A 23,918-nucleotide genomic window follows, 5' to 3' on the forward strand; every position below is an offset into this window, starting at 1 on the left:
GCTCCCAAGCTCCTTCAGTGCTCTGCTCTTCCAGGCGCGTGAAGAATAAACAGAGTAGGGTCATTGATCTCCTGGTAGTGTTGTTGCACTCTGGGAAATACTGGGGGTGCCCAGGGACACAGCGCAGTCAGTGGATGCGCTTCTGAAGAAAATGACAGAGATGGGGGAAAGGGAACATGCAAATAGGCTTACAGCAAAAGGAGAGGAGGGTATCAAGGAGAAAAACGTGTTGCTCGAATTGGTTCTCTCAGTCCCTTTCTCCACCACCCTCTTAAACCCGCAGCATCTCCCTAAAACCCCCTCCTTGCCTTTTCCTGGACACCAGCTCTAAAAGATCACTGTCAGTAACCCCGCCCCACCCCACTCTGGCTTGAGATTTAATAGGATTTTTCCCCCCTGGCAAACCGGCAGCTGTTTTAAGTCAATGAAAGTGAGATTAGAAGAGATAAGCGCCAGAGCAGCGCGGGAGCTGTCAGAGCCCACACTTAAGTCAGCCCCACAGCTTCTGCTTAGGGCATTACCTATGGAGTTTCTTCTGATGGTGATGTAACTCAGGGTCCCTCTCTCGGCTTCTCGCGCCAACCAAGTGTCGCAGCAAAAGCGTCGAAGCCCAGTGCCCAGTCTTATTTCACCCTAAATATCATTCCCTGGTTCTCGGGCATTGGGGTTTCTTTTCTTTTCCTTTTTCTGGCTTCACTCACACAAAATTCAAACCAGTTCAACCACCCGAGAGGCAGAGATGAGAGAGCCTCCAAACTTTTCTCCCCCCACCCCCGCCAGGAGTAGGTGGGTGCGAAGCGGCGGCGAAGGTTGCGGGGACTCGCCGCTCAGAGCCGGGCTCGGGTAGGCAGTGGTCGCTTTAAAAACCGAACCTCTGGCTGCTCCAGCCTTCGCGCTGGGCAGGCGGCGGCTCGCCTCCCGGAAGGTTCCGCGGACACCCGCAGACCCCCACGCGCGCCCTCTCTGCCAGCCTTACTGTTTGCAAACGGGGGTGGGGGCCCAGGAGGGGCCCAGGTAATGGTGGTAGGGCAGCGGGTGAGGTTCGGGCGCGGGGAAGAAGTTGACAAAGGGGACTTGACTCAACATGAATGCGTATTTATAGATGCGAGCTCCATCGAGATCTGGAGATATCCTACTCTCCTCGTCTCCTTCCTCTCCTGCCATTTCGTTTTATCGCTCCTTTAAGTGGAGGGCAGATTAAAAAAAAAAAAAAAAAAAATTCCTGCACGGTGTGGGTAATCGCCGCGTTATTTACAATCTAGTTACTCTGCAGCAGACCGGGAAGAAAACTCTGGGGCTCCTTCCTTTCGGATGGATAGAGGGCGGCCGGGCGGCGAGCTGCTGGAAGGAGGTCAGGGTGGGCTTGTGCGAGCTCGGGGGCGACCTGGAGGGAGAGGGAGCCCCCGGCGCCGCCCCCGCGCTCGCCCCCGCCCCGCCGCACCCCCCGGGGCGGGCGCCGGGCCGCGGTGACCGGCGGCTGGTGCGCTGCCCTCGCCTCCCCCATTGTTCCTACTGTCTTTTTGCCTTTTGTTATTTGCACTCGCATTGTGTTGTTTGTCTCTGAAGCCGCCTCATGACCAGCAAAGGGATTTCACCTCGTCCTTGAGAGCAACACTGGGAGCGCGAGCGTGCGAGAGCCGAGGGGGGGGGTGAGAGAGAGGGACACGCGCGCGCACACACACACACACACCAACACACGCGCACACACCGACACACACACACACATACACACACAGAGTGAAAAAGGCGAGCCACCAAAACCCATCTCCAGTCTCCTCCCGGGGGCCCCCAGCCCGCCACTGTGCCACTTTGCATCCCACGCCAGAGGAGACATTAACGAGACCGGGTAAGGTGCGTGAATCGCAGCGTTTTAACTTTGTTGTTCGTCCCGATGTTGTTGTGGGCAGCTCTCCAAGGCGCAGAGCTCCCCTCTGCCGCTCGTCGTGCCCGCCACTCAGCACTCGTTCCCGGCTCCAGCTGGAGAGCCGGCGGAGGAGGGAGGGGGCCGCCACCGGAGTTTCCTCAAGTACAGAGGGAGGGGGACTGGGCTGGGGGTGAAGGAGAGGCGGGAGGCGGCTCGAGACTTGAAGTGGCCCTGTCATCCTCGGGGGGTGGCTGTCCGGGGGACCCTGGAGTGTGGGCTTGGACCCAGACCAGGAAACGGGATAACTTTATCTTTTTTTTTTGTTGGGAAGCCTGCGTACTGTTGCCGGTATTGTTTTGTAAGTGGTGGTGGTGGAGGTTAGGGGAGCTGAGGGCAGGAGTGCAGGGAGAACCCGAAGCATCTCTGGGCATCTGAGCTAACGCCAAGGGACAGACCCCAAAAGTTGGACAAAACCCCTTGCCCTTTCTAAAATATAAACGCGACCCCTAACCCACCCCACAACCTTAATAATGCCTCTTTTCATCTTTTTGTTTCGCTTTCTGCAATCCTTATCCCTACCCTCTCTCCTCCCTCCCATCCGGAATTTCGGAAACTAGTCTCATCCTTCTGGATTCTAGGGATTTCAGAGACCGGAAGCTTTAATTCTGATTGCAACTACTTTTCCCCCTTCCTCACTCCGTGAACAAAGTATATACCACTCACGTGCTGTGTCACTTTAAGCGCGTTTGGGAAACCTCGCTTGCACTTTGGGGCTACAGTAATAAGAAGCAAGGAAAAGAGGTTGTAAGAGTTGAAATCAGATTGGATTTGGAAATGTTTGCTTATTAAAGCAGCAGTTTGTTGAGCATCGATCTGCTGGCGTCAGATGCACACGAAACACTGTTTACATATTTTAATAGTAATTTTCTTTACACTTTGCAAAGCGAATATATTAATAAATAGATCGGCCCTGGTAAATATCCAGAAATCTTGGTCTGTGACTCCATTCAGAATGTGAGGGTTGTGTACTTATTTCTATCTCTTCCCTTCTCTGCTGAAGCAGGTCAGAATGAGGAATTCTGTGAATAAGCAGAGCCACACTGGGTGCCAGCCAGCCCAGGTACTCTGGGTGGCAGTCAACTGTACTTCTTCAGAAACTTGAGAGATTTGTTCTAACCCAGTTCAGATACTCACAATATCCAGATATCCAAAGGAGTTTGTCAAGAAAGGCACTAGGAAATTTCCCCAGGGAATGCCTTGAGCTCAGCACAGTTCTTCAGTCAAGGGCAAGACCAAGGGAAATCTGTGGGATTTTGGGTAATAAGTGTGGGAATCTGCAAAGAGACTAGACAGAGTGATTTGTTTGCTTGCTATTCATAAATAATGACCCCTGATATCCTTAACACACACACACACACACACACAAACACACATACATGCTGGAGGGTAGGCAATGAGCATTTCAATCAGAAAAAGCAGGAGAGTTTTTGATCAGTATTGCAGGAGAGAGGCTGCATGGCCAAGAGTGATTAGGTTAAGGCCCAGATGGTTTTAAAGTATATGGAAATAGTTTTTAAGTTTGACTTTTATAGCGTTTAAAAGGAGGATGATTTCAGAGTTTTTTCAGAACTGCTAAATTTTGATCTGTCTAATTTTAAAGGAATTCAGCAATATGTGAATCACTAGTGGTTCAGATAGGGAAGGAATCTGGTTTCAAATGCAGATACATGGGCAAAGTTTCTAGGGGTGATTCTGCCTGATTCAAATATAGCTCTAAGGCCAAAGCCTTGATAAATTCAGCCATGATGATTTAAAATCATATGTAGTTACACTGAAAGTTCTCTTAGGCATTGTACAAAGTTCTACTGCAAATTATGCCATAAACTGTTTATTCCTTAGAACTAGAAGAGATAACAATCATAGACATCACTTAAAACTGATGCAATACAGCCTTAAATCCTTAAACTGGTAGGGATTGCTTTTATTTGCCTAAAAGGTAGATCTTTCATCACACGAGTTGTTTAAAAACATTTAATTGTGGGGGTGGGAAGGGATGTGCATAATTATTTAGTTATTTGTGTTAATTATATAGTAGCATACTGCTTGAAATCTCCCCCCCATTTCCAGTGGTCTTCTTTTCTAATGTTATACACGAACAATCAACAGTTTTTGCTTGCTTTTAGGTTTTAAATTTTTACTTTTTGTAGCCTTTTTGAATAAATAGTATTGATCCAAGCAGACTTTAAAACATAAACTCTTAATATAGGAAAGAACTTTCAATTCTTAATACAGAAAGCCTGTATTAGTTTTGTTGTTAAACTCATGTAGTTCTGTTGAATGACACGTTCAGGATTCAAAAGTGCCAAACTTGTTTGGTAAATAGCCAGGCATTTGAGGTCCAGTGGTTATTTCAAGATAGCTTAGTTCGATACATGTTAACACATCCTGTTCAGACTGACACATGATTTTGTAAAAGAAAAAAACTATATAATGATGCTATCTTTGGAGTGTATGGAGTAAATAGTAAATAACAAAAGAGTGAAGCTAGTACTCAGGTATGATGGCTTCTTACTTTGTTTTGGTTTTGTTCTTGGGGATAAGACATGAGTAATTAAGCCTAAATTTTCCTTTTCTAGTCACAGGAATGAATTTGACTGTTGAAGACTGTTTTTTCTTATAAAGTGAATTAAAAATATGATGTTTACAGGAATGTACTATGTTCTAGAAAAAGCTCTCGTCTTTTACTGAGTGATAAGCAATCATGGCTTTGAAGGTATGTTAAGATTACATAGAAAAGTAAAACTTGCAGGACAAAACCTGTCGTTGGTAGTTTCTTAAAATAATCGAGAATTAAAGAAAGTGGAGAGTTCTAATGTTGATGACTGTCATGTTTCCTGCAGTATAATTGTTGAATAAGATTGATTAGCATAACCCAGATGATTCACCCAATACTCCATCAACTTGAGTGGTAGAAAATGTTATAATTAGAGTTTGAGAGTAACCTGGAAACTTCTTTGTCCAGCTCTGAAGTCAAATGCATTTCCTCACATACTTGTGACAAATTTTTTAGTCTGAAAAATGTAGATTTATTTTAAAGGCAAAGAAAGTGCTTGGCTGTTTCAAATAAAGTATATCCTGAAATTAGATTTGTAGATAGTTAATAAAATAAAGGTCCAATTTTGTTCCAAACATTGCTCTAAAACACCCATTTGTAAATTGTCTACATTTGGATTTCATATGTTAATGATTTGGGATCTGAAACTTATTTCAGAAAGGCATTTTGGTTTATCTTTAAAAACACCACACAAAACTGTCTAAACAACTCTGTAAATAAACTGTTCCAAATGCCTCAATTTGATGAATGAATTAAAGAATTATGGTTCTTAATCCAATTAAATCAGTCCTGCAATTCCATTTTTCCTTTGGGTGACCTGGGGGATTGGAATAGTAAAGGCTTCTCAAATGTGAGTGGGGTCTTTGTTATTTACTTTCCATGTAAGATGTACCATAAATGACCACTCAAGCCTTACACTTATGAGAGGGATTTTAGATGTGGAGAAGTATGTAATTTGATGATCTTCAGTTAACCAAGAGTTTACTTGTATGAAAAGTTGCTGTTAGTGGCAGCGTAAATGAAGTTCTTAAAAATGCAAAACAAGGCCCTAACCTTTTGCTTGAAAATAATGAATATTGTAATTAAAGTGGAAAAATGGAGCATCTAAGCATTTGTAGTAGGGCAGAAACTGAGACACTTTTATTGACTTTCAGCTGGGCCATATTGGGATGTTTTTGTAGCACTACTTCATAAACTTTACCAAATCCAATCTCCTTATCTTGAAAATTGAGTCAAAGTCAAATGTAGACTATGAATTTGGGGAATGTGTTTTGGGCTGTGTTCTCAAACCCTTACCTTTTCAGCTGCCTAATGAGGACCCTACACTTCAGGATGGGCCCTTGACAACAGGCTATTTTGCTTTCATGGACCCTTCTGAATTCCTGCCCCATTTGCCCAATTTAAACTCTGCCTCATAAACTAATTAATTTGAATAGGTGTAAATAGTTCATTATGGTTTAATTCTCTAACTAGATGATATTATCATTTTTGTAGTTTATTATGATCATCCAAATCCTTGGAGAAAGAGTTGTGGAGATTACAAGTATCAAGGAAAGCTGCCAGGAGGGAAATACTTACAAGCACAGGGATTTTTTTTTTTTTTCAGTACCACTCAAATCAGACCTTACAGGCAACTAATTATTCTATTTACAGTTAAAGATGACATTCAGAAAGTGCAGCATATTGATGAAATTAGGGGGAAATAAATACATTTGAAAGGTACATTAAATAACTATCCTTAAAAATTGAGCCATTAAAACGGTGTGTCCTGGGGGGTAGTGATTGTGGTAGTATCCACTTCTAACAAATATAGATTTGTTCATTTCCTATTGCTTATAAGTTGAAAACCAAAGACTAGATTATATCTTTGATGCTGTTCAACTACTTCATGGTTTCGTAGTGTCTTGTGTCCATAAGGGACAAATAGTGCAGCAACCACAGGGATGGATGGGAAGTCTCTACTTTGACATCTAATACCTGAAGGCACTTAGTTCTTTTTGTAGCACAGTTAAAGTTTAGTAGGTAAGGGAATTCATGAAGAAACCAGGAAGCAGAGGCTATCCCAGTAGCTTTTTTTTGTGTGTGCTACTGGGTATTTAACTTAGCTTTACCATTGTGTCACATCCCCAGCCTGTTTTTATTATTATTTTGAGAGAAAGTCTCACTTAATTGTTTAGGGTCTTGCTAAGTGGCTGAAGCTGGCCTGGAACTTGCAGTCCTCCTGTCTCAGCTTCTTGTGCTGCTGACATTACAGGTGTGCACCACCATGCCTGGCCCCATTAACTTTTGAAGCTTTTCAGTTTAGGTCTACTTGTATTTCATGTAAGACTTTATTTGGAGTTCTGAACTTTCAGGGCTCTGCCTGCCTTAACTTCGAAAGTGGAAATTATAATATTCTTTCTTATAAGGGTATTGTGTAGATATTACTAGAAACTATGTGTGAAATTCCTAACAGTGTTTGTTGTGAACTAGGTGCTCAATAAATGTCAGCTATGCTCTTTTCTGCCAGACAAGTCTGGGATCTTTTTGAGAAGTCCAAAATAATGCCAGTGTCATCATGGTGGGGGCTGCTGATACTGTAATAAATAATATTTGAAACTTCATTTTATACTTACTTTAAACTTGAATCTTAAGATTAAAAAATATCACTTTCTTGAGGCTGAGAGCAACACTTTAAAATAGTGATTCAGTTAACATCTATATATGATCTCTGACAATGTGGTTTTATTAAGCTGCTGTATTTGGTGCAAGTGTGAATTCTATCTTTTATTCATATAAGTGTTACTTCAGTAATTAACATTTTTATCCTACATAATAGGTAAAGACAAAGATTTTAGGACCTAACTTTGTAGATTTCTCTTCATGTTCTCTTTTTTTGATTCCCTGCTAGCAGATATGAATGAATAAAAGTTGATTAAGATTTAATCCATTGCTAGTTATTCACCTCTGGGTTATATTAAGTTATAGTACATGTGGATGCATAATAGGATGTCTGTTTGGAAAAAAAAAACTGATATTGCAATGTTTTGCTTTATGGAGTCCACTGTTCCTTCAATATATTCATTTGTTTGACTTAGGTGCAATGAGAAGGGCCCCCCAGGCAAAGCCCCATTTGAAGAGATCTTGGACAGTCATAAGATGAAATTAGCCGTGGTGTTCTCTTCTCAGTGAAAATTTATCTACAAGTACAACTGATCAAAGATAAAGGAAAAGTTTCTTAAAAAAAATAAATAAATGACTTGGTTGTGGCATTATTTTGGACTTCTCAAAAAGATGTTGCCGAGAGGGATTAGATTTGTAAGATACTTACTGGGGGAGCAAGCAGGGCAATGCTAGGAGGACTTTTTTTTTAAATCATGATGCAGGTTTGACAAAGAGGCAGGGAGGAAAGTAACACTGAGGAGGAAGAAGATTCACTAATGTAGTCCAGGACAGATTTGGCTAGGCAAGTGGGAGTTGGCCACTGGAGGATTCCTGCCTTGAAGGAATGGCCTGTATCAGCAGCCCCCACCATGATGACACTGGCTGGAGGAGCCTCAGAAGCATGGCCTCTGTGCAGAAGTGGTGCTGGAGCCACAGGGCAGCTGCTGAGTCAGTTATACTCTCGAAACACAAGATCTGAGTGGTCTGATTGTGGTTTGGCAGTAAAACCCAGGGGTTAGCAGTACTTGCTCTGGTCAGGTGGATCAGCCACAACAAACAAACAAACAACCCTCCAAACAAACAAACAAACAAACAAAGGGGGAAAAAAGAGAAAGACTTGGCAGTTTCTTTGAATTTTTTGGTGCTTTGTTTCCCTGTGCTGTAATATCACCTCACTAGTCAGGATTAAATGAGGTTATATGAGATCATATATAAGTCCATAGGACTGTGCGTGGCACAGAGGAAATGTTCAGTGTACATCATTCTCCTTCTGATGTACTCACAAAATGCAGCTGAGAGTCATAGCTCAATTATATCAAGTGATCATAAATGTATTTAGACAATGAATATTTCTGGTAATTAGAAAGCATTGTTTTTTTTGCAAGCAAACACCCTTAATGCTTACCTTTTAAAAATAGCTCCGTTCATTTCTCATGCTTCGGTCCTTTTTATCAGGGTATAAACTGTACCAGATAGACCAACTGACCTCAACCATCTTCAGGTAATTCTCCCCTAAAGCATGAGGCAGACAGAACTCTCTTCGTTTCCTTACCTCTGTAGGCTTTCTATTCAGTTGAGCAGCAACGTGCCGTAAGTCTGCATTTTATCTTGAGCCTCAAACACCTTGCGAGTCTTTGCTCCCCTGCGTGACTGTTCCTAAACCAACTTGCTGCACCACAAAGCACTGAACTCAAGTGGCCCTCAGCGCCAGCTCCTGCTGTGATGAGTCACAGAGCCACCAGCACTTTGTTGCGTTAGATTTGATCACTGCCATGAGCAGTCCTTCCATTGTCAGCTAAGAGCCCCTTCAGGGAGTTGTCCCTTAATAGAAAGTCTCTTTTCTTCCCTCCTGTTGTAACTTTAAATTAAAAGAAACTGTAGAGGAGCTGGTGGCAATGCAGCAGTTCATTCTTCTACCCACTGGGAGAACAACATCTGAGAAAAGACGTTATTGGACTGAGAATTGAGTTGTTGCTGTTTTGGGGGCCAGGGTCGGGGGGAGGTTATGGTAGAGGATGAAGTCCGTGTCATTTAGACCCAGAGTGATCACTAGTAAAGTATCTGAGAGCAATGTTTTTGTGTATACCAGGGAACATTTTTTGGATATGAGACACCCACTTGGCCTGTGAATTTTTGTGGGATTCATAAGACCACTGATTTTGGCCCCAGATTTTTTAGGTGGCTCAGTGTGTACTGTGGGAAACTGGCACTGAGACAACTTCAAAATCCAAGTAGGATGGGAGGCAGGAAAAGAGAGCTAATTTTTGACACATTCCTCAGACAAGGGACCCCTCTGGGGAATCTGTGCCCAGGATAAGGACTGCTTATTGTGAAGATTTTGGCATAATTTTTCCCAAATAGTGAGCACTGGTTACTTCAGTGCCTCTGATTAAAAAAGCAAATGGACTTACTTATATTTGAGAGATAAAAAGAAAAACAATGTTAGTACTTTTGCTGACTTGTTTCCTAGGTGGTATTTCTCACTAAGTTCTTGATTTAATTCTCCTCCGTGTCAAGTTTTATGCCCTTTACAGTTGCTAGTCCTTCCCATTCTGGTTAAAGGAACTGTAGCAAATCTGATGCCTGATGAGATTTACTGGGGCAATTCATGGCTGCCGAAAGCTGAAGTTGTTTGATGTGTAATATCAGGAGCAGAGTGAGGTTTGCATGTAAGTTCTTGTGATGCTTGGTTTTCCTCTGCAGTATTGGCACCCTTTCATATGTATCTGGCAGAATCACTCTCATTAATTTATTCTTACATTGGGAACTGTTTCTGAACAAGAGAATACTATTTCTTAAAATTTTTTCCTGAGTTTTCTTATTTATCTCTCAGCCTCATCTCCAGCCTCATCGGCCTTCACCACTAATAGAATTATTAGGGTCTTTGCTACATTCAGTCAGGAAATACAGTGATAATTCTATGACTAAACAAACGTGTATCTCTATCAGTATGTGAATAAGCTAAATGAGCCCACTCTACATTTAGGGAATTCCTCAAGTCACACCAGTGCTCTTTCCTTTCTGCCCCCTGTATCCCACTGCTTGTGGGCCTTTTATCAGCCTTTCTCTTGCCACATATCATTCTGAATTTTATTCATCTCACTGCATGAAGTGAAAGATGTCTTAAGTCCATTGCTGCCTGGTTTGGCAGGGGTAACCTTGTTAAACGTTAAGGAGACCTAAAAGGTGTCCTGGTAGATGGTAAGCTCCCTAAGGGCATTGAGTTGTGTCCCTAGTATAATTGCAACACCTCAAACTGAGCAGTCACAGATACATGGTTTCTGAGTGAACATAAGCTTGCAAACTGAGGTTCATGTTAACTCAAGGAATCCTTACATGATAGAGAAGTAGAAAAACAAACAGCTATTGACCACTTACCATATTTCAGGCTCCATGCTAGATGCTTTACATGGATAATCTCATTTAACCTTCTCAGCCTCCCTATTAGATGAGTATTAGCCCCATTTCGCAGAAGAATGAACAGACTCCAAAGGGTCAAGTGACTTGCCATCTTTCCTCAGCTCTAGTGAGCAGGAGAGTCATTGCCTGAATTTCAATCTGTTGGATTCCACCACTTTCACTCTTTTCCATCATTTCAAGATGTTGATGTGGAATTTCTCTGTAAAAGTGGAAGCAACTAGTAATCACTTCCTGGCTATAATACGTGACAGGAGGAACAGAGGGGAAAGCCATGACTGAGCTGTAAAATGGCTTCTAACTGTTGGTTATTATTTCCTAGTACCCACTCCATATATTAACCCACAAACATTTATTGAACACACAGATGCATGCTGCTTATATCTTACTTAATGGGACCTCTTTTATGTCTTTAAGCAGAAATGCTGAATACATGAAAACAGGCATCCGAGGATAGGGTTGGAATGTATTTCTCAAAGATAGTCACCTAGTTGAAAGCCACCTGAGATATTTGTTAAACATAGACCCTTCTGGTCCCTACCCCAGTCACATAGAACCTGAATTCTGTGTGATTATAACACTGTAACTCTGAATTTTTACAAAGTTACTGGTGGTGATTCTTTGCATATAAAAAATTGAGAACCAGTGATAAAATTTTTATTGATTTAATTTGGTAGCAAGAGATACATATATATGTATATATATACACACATATATATATTATATATTTTATATATGTCATATATAATATATGTTTTATATATAACATATATACACATATATAATATATATGTATATATCATGGAAGTTCAGTAAGAGTGGCAGGAGCGAGATAAAGCATATCTGGTTGTAAGGAGACTATTTTACTGATGATGTAGTCTTAGAGTTTTGAACTAATTTAAAGAACCATTAGTAATTTTGAGTAATTATAAATACCATTAGTATTTGTAATTTCGACAACATATAGCATACTTAAAGTCAAAAGTAAAAAGTCTTGTTACAAAAAAAAACATAATATGGGGCCCAGGAAAGATGGAAGTTTTATGTATTCTAGCCTTGCAAAGAACTTTAACAGGCCAAATCAAAGGTGGTGAAGTATAATGAAGACTACAGACAGACCTCTTTATCCAGCTGCATATGCCTGAAACCATAGAAAGCACTGAATCCTACACATACAGTACCATGATTTTTCTGATACATACCCATGATAAAATTTATAAATGAGGTTTAGGAAGATATTAACAATAATAGCTGATAATTACATAGGACAATTATAAGATATTGAATGTGAATGGGACCTCTCTCAAAACATTGTATGTATTTGACCTTCTTTTGATGTGATGAAGTGAGGTGAATGATACAGGTATTGTGACACAGAATTTCCATACCATGTGAGGGTTACTTGAGTACAAGTACCGTGACACCATGATAGTATATCCGAGATGGCTACTAAGTGACTACTAATGGATGGGTAGCATATATGATGTGAATACATTGGACAGAGGAATGGTACCTGTTCCAGGCAGGGTGGAGTGAGATGGTACAAATTTTTGTCATGAATTTTAATTCTAAAATTTCTGGAATTTTCCATTTCATGTTTTTGGGCGTTGGTGGACCATAGGTAGCTGAAGGTGTGGATAAGGGGGAAACTACAGTGAATAGAGAAGTAAGGAAAGAGTATGCTGAAAAGAAGTCTGAATGAGATAAGACAAGGGCAGGATTTTAACTACACTTATATGATGCTTGCAAAAAAGCGCCTTTTTGCAAACAAAAACCCTAAATCATTGTTTAGGATCACACAAAGGATCAAACCTTTTCATGAAATCAGAACATAAGAAACTGTGTTTGTTATCTTGGGAGCAGCAATTACTATATGAGAATAGGGACCTTGTCTATTTTGTTCTCTATATGATCATAGCATACAACAAATATTTACTGAACAAATTACAGGCTTTCACATGAACTAGAAAAAGATGCTTTTCCATTATACAAAAATATCTTGCAAAAAGAGAGGAAAAAATTCTTTACAAATCTGAACCAATAGATAGGTGATCATAAAAATGACAATTCTTCATAAAACCACATACTTTTTGACCTTTTGTTTAACATTCAGTGAAATGTCTGCTGGTTTGCCTGTCATCAAGTATTGCCTTGTGGCTAATTCCACTTTCTATAATATGGTGAAGATCCACCATGGTGCCTAGCACAGTGCCTGACTGATATTAGCTACTTAATAAGTATTTGATAAATAATTCAATCCATGAATGAGTATTGGCTTGGGGCAAGGGAAGGTGATAAACCCAAAGCATCCTGAGACTACAGTTGCCCTTATTCACTTTGAATTCCCAGAGTGACAGGCGATTTAGCCATCTTTATGCAGGCGACTTTCCCATAAAGCTCAAGGTCTGGTTTGGGGATTGTAAAGGAAGGATGTTTGCTAAGGTAATGACTGCAAAAGTAGGCTCAGCATTGTTAGAAGAGGGAACCATTCATTTGATCTGAAAGATGTATGGTGGGGAGAAAAGGTAAAAAGTAATTCTAAACCTACCAGGAGTTTCAGTAGAAAAATGGCCCTAATTCAAGCAGCGTAATGTTAACATCAGTGCACGTCTCATGGCTCAAACCCCTCACACTGCTTTGGAAATAAAAGGAGATTGTGTAAAGAATTAGCAATACAAGGCATTTTTTAAGTGCTTTATTACAGAGGCCTGTGATACTCTGTGAAATCTATGCAGCCTCTTTCTTCCTGCTGTGCTTAATTTCAGAATCTGATGCTATTACCTATCCTTGGAGAAAAAAAAAAAAAATCACTCTGTTAACTCTTAAAAACCAAGTTTAACATTTCACTTGTTTTCATCATAATCTTTCTGACATTTCTTGGGATGAGAAAAGTGGTGTATTTAGCCAGGGAGGGTTTGCCTTGGAATTGAGTTATTTAGGATTGCTTCTAGGAGAGGTGGCATTGGAGTAAGAGAGCAAGTTGGTAATAAATGTCAAAGGTGAAAGTTTAGAAACAGCTCAAGCAGTTTGAAGAATAAAGACTGTGAAAGAGTTAGCACAGACTGTGTTTGGCATGAATCCAGAGCAGAAGCCAGAAAGGTAAGTGGGTTATAAAGAAAATCACGCAGAAGCCAGGAGAGGAATGAACTCTTAACTATTAGGTGGCTATCTTCTTATGATATGAACACCTGCCTACCAAAAATAATTTTTTTCCTGCCATGCCATCACTGTACCCCCTTTCCTGTCTCACACAATGTTGATTGATAGGTTATTATTGCTAGACATTGTGATAAGCAGTTTATTTTTATTGAATCTGCCTAATGACCCTGATAGAAGGTATAGATGTTGTCCTGTTATACAGTTTCCTTAAAACTAAGCTTACCCAAGGTAGTGTAGCTAATCAGTGGCATACTGAACCAGAAGTGGTCCTTTTTCAAAGACTAGGCTTTTATGCATTGTAACATGGTAAATATATTTATTTCATTTTATTTTATAAAGTATTTTTTAGTTGCAGGTAGACACAATACCTTTATTTAGTTTTAGTTTTTTTTGTTTGTTTGTTTTTTGTTTTTTTTTTTGATGTGGTGCTGAGGATGGAGCCTATTGCCTCACATGTGCTAGGCAAGCAACTACCACTGAGCCACAACCCCAGCCCAGTAAATATATTTAGATCCTGTTAAGGCATCCCTCAAAACAATGCCTTTCTTCTATACCCACTTTCATCACTAGTATTTCCCCTACAATCTTCTCTATTTACCATTGTCAGGCTAGTCTTCCTGACATGCTATTTAGGTCATGTTACACCTTTCTCAGAAATTCAAAGTGCCTGAGTACTACATGTGGGTGGAACCTAGATGCTAATGTCTGACTTTTAAAGTTCTCTACAATCTGTCTCTGTCCCATCTTTCTTTTCAGGCTCATGTTTAAAATCTTTTCCTTCAAGAACAATTTGCTTGTGATCTGGTTCAAGCTGAACAGTTTCCCAGATGACTCCCAAACTGTCTGCCACTTGTCAACCCTCTAAGCTCTTCTCAGCATAGCAGAGGCCGTGGCCACTGCAGAAAAGCTACTGCTGACACTGGAGCCCTGCCCAACTCAGGGACTTCTTCCAGAGTTGCATTTGTCCATCTGCTTCAGACCTCTTCCTCAGTCGCCTTTCCTTGGTTTCCAATCCACTGGGCCCTGTATTTTGGCTTTCTCTAATTGTTTTGTCCTTTCCTTCATTGAGTAATCAACAAATATTTATTGAGCACCTGCTATGAGCCAGACACAATGCTAATTGCTAGAGATTCAGTAGTGAGTGGAATAAACGGGCACCTGTACACAAGGGTTTAAAGTCTGTTAGGGATGAAAAACATTAATCTGATAATTACTAGCACCTGCGATTACAGATTGTATATCTGTACTTCACAGAAGTATACAGAACATATAGAAGAGGTATCTGATTTATCTGGGGGGGGGGGAGGAACAGTCAGAAGGGGCTTCCAAGAGGAAATCACATATGAAAGATAGTTAATGAGCTAAAGAGGGGAGGAGGAAAAAAAAAAAAAAACACCTTTGAGGCAGAGGGTATAGCATGTGCAAAGGTTCCTAAGAGTAAGGGAAAAGGGTGAGATCTTGGAATTATAAAGGCAGAGTGACTTAAGAAGTGTGACAGGGAAATGGATGGAGAAGAGGCCATAAGAGGTAGGCTGGGAATAGACCATTAAGCCTTCTGGGCAATGTTAGAGAGTTGACTTCTCAAGGGTGACAGGAAGTCCCATCAAGGGACTAATACCTCCCACCCCCTCATCACTAAGCTTACCCAATACTCAGTTCAGTGATTCAGTGATCACCTAGTGTTTCCGTGTTTCACAGCTTTGGAAGAGAGCTGCCTAGGCCCACTCTTCTCCCTGTTCCCCAGGGCTCTGCTGTGGGGAGATTTGACACCAAACACATAATGCCTCTAGTCAGCATTCGCGTACTGGCCCTCACATTTTTTTAATGTCTTCCTTTTGAATATATCTTTCCCTTATATAGAGATCCTGAAATCCTGTGCATCCTTAATTTCCAAATGAAGTTTTCCTCTTTCACAGCAGTTTCACAGAATATACCGCTTAAGATCACTCTCTCTGATCTCCTGACACTTAAATCTATAACTATCTTTGTGGGTTTTGCCATATATTGTACCATGTTGTACTGGCATTGTGAATATATCTAGCCTCCTGAGAGGGAGCATGAGTTTGTGCCTAGGTCAGTACTATACTCCTATTTGGGATCATCATTCACCTCTTTTTAGCCAGATAGTTTATTTCAGTGCTCTCAGTCTAGGATTGGTCATTTGCAGAATATGGATAATTGTATTTACTTCATAAAGCAGTTGTGAGGAATTAATGATAGAATGAATGCAGAGTACTTAAATATAATCTCTGGCACAGAGTTAGTTCTACCACCTGATGACATTTGTTGGTTATAAATGTTATTCTTTGAAATCAGAACCCTGTATCTTATTACTACTTTTGACTACTTAGAGTTCTGTGAATATTTATTAAATTTGAATTTGAACTTACATTTAAGTATCATTTCTGCCAGGGGATACAAATACAAATAAATCTTGTTTTTTTTTTTCTTTTGGTCCATAAGAACCTGAATTTGATAGGGGAGTTAGTTATAGAAACTGGTGGTGGTTTTTCAGTATGACATGGAGAGTGATGGAGAGCTATAACCCCAGATAGAATATTTTGAGATCACAGAAGAGAGTTGGGGAAGGTTTCCTAAGTGGATTAATGCATGAGCTGAATATTCTTCTCGTTGACTAATTACATAATAAATACAATGTAGACATAGTATCAACTCGAGGTTCTATAATAAGATAGCAATATTGTTATACTAGCAACCACACACATTCCATCTTTCTTTTAATTCTGTGTTTCTCAGTAAAATGTTTTCTACTTGTTTTCCTTTATTCTAAAACAGTACTAAATAAGATTGACTTCTTACTTCTTCTCTCTCTTTACCTATTCCTTACCTCTCCTCCTCCAAACCACATGTCTTTTCCTCTGTTGTCCTGGTATAACTTCATCCTGTTGTTGTTTGGTCAGTTTAGTTACAGGTTGACTCTATGTAAATGTTATTGTTGAGAATATTGTATGTTGATTACTTTGACTTTTTTATGCAACTTCTTTGGTCTTCTGAGGTAAATAATGGTCTATGATCAGACCTACACCTTTTACTGAGAGTGCTCAGTATCTAAGAACTCCTGTGCCCTGGCTTAATGGGTAATTGTCCTATCCAGGGCTGACCTTGGGAGCAGCTGGTCCTAGTGGATGAATCATTTTTTTACTGATATAGTTTAGAATTTTTGGAGCCAAGCAATGATTTTAGAAAACCAACCAACTAACCAAAAAAAAAAAAAAAAAAACAAAACAAAAACAAAAAACCCAAAACCAAACAACAACAACAACAACAACAAAAAAAACCCCAAAACAAAACCCCTCACCAACTTTCAGTTATATTGTTTGTCTTGACTTTAATGCAGATAGTGCGCCTCCTATGAACTGACTTGGGTGTACTGCTGTTTCCCTTGGTGAGGCAGCAGGTGGTGCCCTGAGAAGGCAGGAGGGTATTCCAAGCAGGCAGAACAACAGGAGTAAAGAGGTATGGAGGTGAGGAAGAGCAAGGGGGCGTTTGTGAGATGACAGTGTGGTACTGGTGGAGCACAAGAGGGGTTTAGCTGAGATGAGACTGGGATGATTGGCTGTGGTCAGATCAAGGTGGTCTTTTTATCACAGATGTGTGTGCACTAGCTTCTGCCTTGTAGGCCATGGGGACCTTTAACTGATAAGTAATATGGCCTGTTTTGATTGTGAATTAGCCAATGACAGAGGAGCCAAAAAAAAAAAAGGAAAACAAGTCAGCAGTTAAAATACTGTCTTGCATATTTGGTGACACTTTAGTGGTACTGCATTTGTAAAATTGTCAGAGCACACAGTCCCCCAGAATGCATATGTATATACATATATTCATCATTTATGTGAATGTGTTGCTACTTTAATTACTATTCAGGTCATGATAAATACTTAGAAGGAGGTTCAGTTTAAATGATGGCAAATGTAATGTTGTATCATGTCAGAGTTCCTGGAAGACCAAGTCTGGTATAGAGATCTGCATGCAGTGAGCTTTGGGCCAGGGCTCTCAGAGACACCATCTAGAAGGAGAAATGGAATGTGAGATAGCTCAGGCTTCAGCTGGCCTGTGGGGAGCTCTGAAACTGGATGGGTTTTTAGAGACCTTCTGAGTGAAGCCAGGTATCCAAGTCTTTGTTATTTCATGTGGGTATTGGCTATGGGTCCCTGGGGAAGGGCTAGAACTTTGAGCAAGGACTTCTCCCAAAGGGATTGAGCTATAAACCTTTGGCAGACAGTATTCCTGTAGCTGGGAGATATGTGGGCAGTGTTCCTCAGCTTCTACTGCAAACAAACATCCTTTCTGATTATTTCTTTCTTTCTTTAGAGTTAGCAGTTTTTTTTTTTTCCTTGAAATATGGCTGTCCAACAACTGGCAGTTGGTCTGAGATACAGTTCTGCCATATTCCTGGATTCACTTACATTTGCATTATTAGTATTGAAAAATCTGTAATTTTTTTGTATATGATGTGTGTGCAGGAAATATTTTAAAACCACTTGTCTGTTTCATAAGCCTTAATTTAGCTAAAATTTAGACAATGTAATCCATAATCCACTTCCCCAGCCATATGAAAACTGTCATGTGTGACAAAATGGTAAAATGAAAAAGTGAGAAGGCCATTAACTCCTTACTGTTGTGACAATGAGGGCCCCTGTGGTAATTAGATTTTAAAAAAGCAAAAAACAGGAAAAGCTTGTGGATCATCTTGAATTTTTTTCTGGCTTTGGAGAAAATTTCCTTATGGAATGAAACTAAGGAAACATTTTAACTGGAGGTAGGTCCCCTGATTTAACCTGGATATAAGATGGCGGGGATGGTGTCTCTCTGTGTATTGAAGGGGAGAAAGATTTGTTGCACAATGAAGTGGATAAGAGACTCAGCCAGGAAGTAGAGTCCTGGGTTTTTCATGTCCTTTGGTAGGCATCTAGGTCTATACCCTCCTATTTTTCTTAATCATGTATATATATTATCAAGAAAAAATTACTAACAGCATACAAAAATAGAAATTAAAAGGGATTGAGATAAACAGGGAATTAAGAAGATCAATGAAACAAGACATGTAAGCAGAGGTTTTAATATTTTGTTGGGGAATGCCAGTGGATGTCTTTTCTGTTTTTAGCAACCACCTTGTGGACTACTGAGCTTGATTTGTAGAGCATATGCTGTATACTAAATGAGGACAAAGTGCAATGAAGACAAATTGTGACAGTTTAATGGGTTTAATATATGTAACTATTTAAATAAGATAATATGTGCTCCAAGTATTAAAAAGTAAATTGGAGAAAATGAGGTTTTAGAATATAGTTAGGATGCTTTAAAATATTTTAAAAACCAGAGGAAGATTGTGTGTGTGTGTGTGTGTGTATGCATGTGTGTGTGTCTGTTTATGTGTGTACACTAGCCAGGGTCATAATGACTTAGCATTTCCTCCTGTTTACCAATTCCTCATAATTAACTAAAAGGTTGGGGCCACACTGACACCATTATTCCTCTGTAGATCTGACTCTAATTTATGACCCATATCCTGCTTTATATCCTAGAATGCTTTGAATGTTCTCTCATTGCTTACTTTTTCTCAGATTCATCAATTTATAAATCAGTTAAGTGCAGTAATTAAAAAGATATCTTTATTTGTGTCATCTCAGCAATAGAGAACCTGAAAAGACAAAATTTATATGTAAATATAAATTCCTCATATCTTTTAGGAATTTTAAATCTTTACAAGAATTTTTTTCTGGTAAAACTCAGCCTGGTTTATAAAGATTATCCCAGAGTCATCTTGTATCTCAACTTCAGATAACTTAGCTTGCTTATTAACATCTTTATTTTGTTAATAAGAATTCATTTCAGTTATGTTCCCATTTTTATATTTAACAGTGCCTATTCTAAACGTATTGGTGCTTTGAATTTCTTGGAAGGAAGGAGATAAATACACTTCAGGTTGCATTATTATTACTTTCCATTATAGAAAAAAATTAAAAGGCATCTGGATTTGGAACCAGCATATAGAAGTCTTAATAAGGATATGGTAATTATGGTTGGGTCCCTAAGGACGTCTAATCACATAATCTTAAATATAGTTCATAAGTTAAAAGGCAGAAACCTTGTTATGCTAGAGATTGCTATTTTAAACAAATAATAAAAGTTAAGATTTTTATTATACTGCAAAAATGATCTTTCCATTATTCAGAAAGGAGTATGTCTCAAAAAATTATGGCTCAAAATCTTCAAACAGTTACATCCATATTTGTTTCTAATTCCTCCATAACTATTTGCATATTCATCTTTTTTTTTAGTTTTATATGGACAAAATACTATTTATTTATTTTTATATAGTGCTGAGGATTGAACCTAGTGCCTCACTAATGATAGGCAAGTGCTCAACTGAGCTATAACCCCAGCCTGCATATTGATCTTAATAGCAATTTAAGATAAGCAGTATTATTGGTTTGACCATTTTAACCATCGTTCATTCATTCAGAAAACTTTACTGGGAGTCTGTTCTTTGACTCTGGGTTCATATTACCATGAACTGAGTAGTGATGTTACAGTGATGAGCAAAGAGATTTCGTCCCTTCCCTTACAGAGCATCCAATCTAGTGAGAAAAATGAAGGTTAATCAGCTAATTATGCCAATGAATTGAATGGAAATACTCTCTTCTACATTGTTATTGTGACTGATAGTTGGACTTTTTTAAAAAAAATCACTAAAGCATAGAATCTTTCTTTTCTTCTTTGGTACTAAGGATTGAACCCAGGGTCTAGTACATGCTAGGCAAGTGCTCTGCTACTGAGCTACAGCCCAGACCTTTTTAAAATTGATTTTGAGATAGGTTCTTGCTAAGTCGCTGAGGCTGGCCTAGAGCTTTTGTTCCTCTGCTTTAGACTCCAAAGTCTCTGGCATTACAGGTGTGCGCCACTGTGCCTGCCAAGCATAACATCTTAAAGAAGAGTACCTACATGAAATGTTTTATGATTTTAAATGTTTATGAATGTATTAGTGTTTCATTATTTATCAGTGTTTATAAGTTTGCCAATTAATTGATGTGCAGTCAAGACTTTTCAGTATGACTCTCCTAAGATCCTTATTACTTTCTTGGGTAAACCACACTCATAATACATGTTTGGTGGTTTTTATCTTTAATTTATTAAAAATCGCAGAGAAACTTAGAGGCATTTGACCAGTGTTTTAGTCAGCTTTTATTTTACCACTGTGACCAAAAGACCCAACAAGAAAAATTTTAGAGAAGGAAAAATTTATTTGAGGGTCATGGTTTCAGAGGTCTCAGTGCATAGATGGCCAACTCCCTTGCTCTGGGTCCGATGGGAGGCAGAACATCATGGTGGACGGGTTCAGAGGAGGAAATCAGGTCAGGACATGACAATCAGGAAGCACAGAGAGACTCTGTAGACCAGGGACAAAATATAAACCCCAAAGGCAAGTCCCTAGTGACCCACCTCCTCCACCATACCTTACCTGCCTACAGTTACCACTCAGTTATTCCATTCAAGTGGATTAATGCATTGATTTGGTTAAGACTTCTTAACCCAATCATTTCACCTCTGAATTTTCTTCCGTTGTCTTACACACGAGATTTTGAGAGACATCTCATATTTAAACCAGAACAACAAGCAATCTAAGTGCAGAATTGCTACTTTTAAAGAAAGCTTTATTCCAATTTTATGAAGTTATTTGACACTCTGTTTTGTGGTTTTTAAAAAACACTGTGTTTTTTTTTCTTTCCAAAGCATTCAATTTAGTGTCACTTGATTTTGCCCTGTAATCTCATTAGTTACGTAATCATCAGGGGGTCGTGGCCACCAGTTTCCCTTGGTGGAGGTAGGCTGGCTAAGCACATGGTGTTGTGGGATGGGTGGTGCTGAGTATTCTGGAATGTATCATAGAGGAAGAGCACAGGGACCTCTACAGAGACGCACCTTCATTCTGGAAATCCTGGAAGGCTTTCCTGAGGAAAAGACCTGGGGCTGTGGTATGAAGAGAAGTAAGGCCACCTAAGAGAAGAAGGTGTGGGTGAGTGGGAGTGGAGAGGAGCATGTATACAACTCTGACGTGGGAGAAAGCGTGGGATATTAAGGAACCAAGAGGAGTGGCTGGAGCAAAGAAAAGAAGGGGAAAGATTGTGTAGGGGGCTGGGATTGTGGCTCAGTGGTAGAGCGCTGGCCTAGCATGGGCTGGACCTGGGTTGGATCCTCAGCACCACATTAAAAAAAATAATAATAAAGGCATTGTGTTGTGTCCATCTACACCTAAAAAATAAATATTAAAAAAAATGATTGTGTAGGATGAGGTTGAATGAGGCAGGAGTCTTCTCAAGCCCGGCCTTATGGGTCCTATTAAGATTTGGGGGCTTTATCATGAAAGCAATGGCAGGTAACTAAAGGATTCCCATTTGTGACTTAAAAAGATAATTCTGGCTTTGTTTGGAAAATAAAGTGAAGTCAGTTAGGTGGTGATTGCAGTAGTCTATATAAGAAATGTCATTTTCCCCAAAACTATTCCATTTGGGGGGAACCTGACCCTGCTAGATAATTGTGTCTTTGTACCACTTGAAAGAAAGCAGAATTTAAATTTGTCAGTTTAAATTTTTTTATCATCCAGGAAGACCTGGCAACTATGTAGTATTTTCTATACTGTACTTTTACTTACCATTTTCTTCTGTTACATAGCTACATCCACCATTTCAGCACATTATTTCTCAAAACAATAGGGAAAACAGCCATTCTTTTGAGATGGTACCCTGCTATTGACTTTTCTTGAAAAGACAACAAGTGTGTTTATTTTATCACTGCAAGTCTAAAAATTAACCATGAAGCATTCTTCTTGACTTCTCAACTATGCGTAACAAAGAAATGTTTTATTGCAATTTCATCAATAATTCAAATGCAACTTAAAGGAAAGTAGGGCAGCATCAGGAAAAAGCACACTTGTTCCATAATTGAGTCGATTAAATAGTATCGAGTCCTACTGTCATAGACATATTGATGAAACAACTTTTGTAAGTATGAAGAGTCTAATAAGAAATAGGACCTTAAAATTATGAGGCGACATCATAGACATTAATTTTTTTCTATTGTAAAATACAAACAATGAAAGCAACCTTTTACTAGTGTGCAATAATAAAGGCACAGCTTTTGAAAGGTGCTCTCCTCAGGATTTTAGTAGTTTTCAAGGCTGTGCAGTAATAGCCCAAGCTATTTTGGAACTGTGCATACATTAGTGTTCTTGTGCAGCATGATACAATAATGTGTGAAAAAGTCTACGATCACACCTTGTTTAAATTTGCAGTTTTTGTGCATAATCCCACAGTGAGCTCTTGTCAGGTTTTGACTGAATATAAGAGAAAAAAAGTTTACAGAAGCCTACAGATTGGGGTAGGATGTAAATATCCGATGATAAAAATAAGTTTTTTTTTTTAACATTGCATATTACTTTTTTGAAAGATCAAAGGCATTATGTCAAGTTTATATTACATATGTAATATCTTGCAAATCAACCTGTGGTTAATTTCACCCAGTGAAACTTCAGAATGCATGTAAGTAGCCACCTAATGAAAATGTGTATCTTCTCCCTATAATATTTGTGGAGTATGACTGAAAAATTTGGAGTTTTATTTTTGAAAACATTGAACTATGATTTATGCATTTATATTAATGTTGTTTTTCAAGATTATCAACCAGAGAAGCCAAATCCTTATTTCAATGATGCCCTGGTTCAAAACATCTTGGAAACCTTCCTTTCTCAGAGTTATGTTTTGAACAATTTACAAACCTGACTAAAAAACATCCATCTTATTACTTTCTAATCATATTTCATACCAAAATTCATCTTTTTTATTCACCAGAATTAGCTATAAATTTTTGTCTCTGAAATGATGAAAATGACTAAAATTGACTTTCAATTGGAGTTTTTAATTAAAAAATGTGTCACCTTTAAGGATGTTTATAAGTGGGTACATATGCCTATGTATGCTTAAACTTGGTAGTTTCAGGAGGAGGTAAAAATGCTGTCAGTAAAGTCTGATCTTTGGTGACCACTAAGAAGGGAAAATACATTTGAACTTAGATGACAAGGTATGTTTGTTTTAAAACCAGTTGAATTACTCTTTAATGACACCTTATTTTAGTTTTTACAACATATACAAACAAAAATGCATATATCTCTTTTAGAATGCAAGGCCAAAATACCTAACATAA

General features: G+C 39.2%; 1 protein-coding gene across 8 annotated transcripts in view; it reads left to right on the forward strand.

Annotated features, from left to right (window-relative positions):
• The first annotated feature begins 670 nt into the window (after window positions 1–670).
• Sox5 (SRY-box transcription factor 5) overlaps window positions 671–23,918 on the forward strand; it is a 960,217-nt gene continuing 936,969 nt past the window's right edge. For 3 of the 8 annotated variants that reach the window (XM_071610074.1, XM_071610080.1, XM_071610085.1), the window contains exon 1: window positions 1,497–1,846. The gene's annotated coding sequence lies outside the window, so the exon portion shown is untranslated. Of the gene's footprint in view, window positions 844–936; window positions 1,015–1,215; window positions 1,352–1,496; window positions 1,852–23,918 lie in introns of those variants that run through there. The other 5 variants (XM_071610073.1, XM_071610076.1, XM_071610082.1 and 2 more) reach the window with 4 other exon arrangements.

This window comes from Marmota flaviventris, chromosome 3, assembly GCF_047511675.1.
Source record: "Marmota flaviventris isolate mMarFla1 chromosome 3, mMarFla1.hap1, whole genome shotgun sequence".
Classification (NCBI taxonomy): domain Eukaryota; kingdom Metazoa; phylum Chordata; class Mammalia; order Rodentia; family Sciuridae; genus Marmota; species Marmota flaviventris.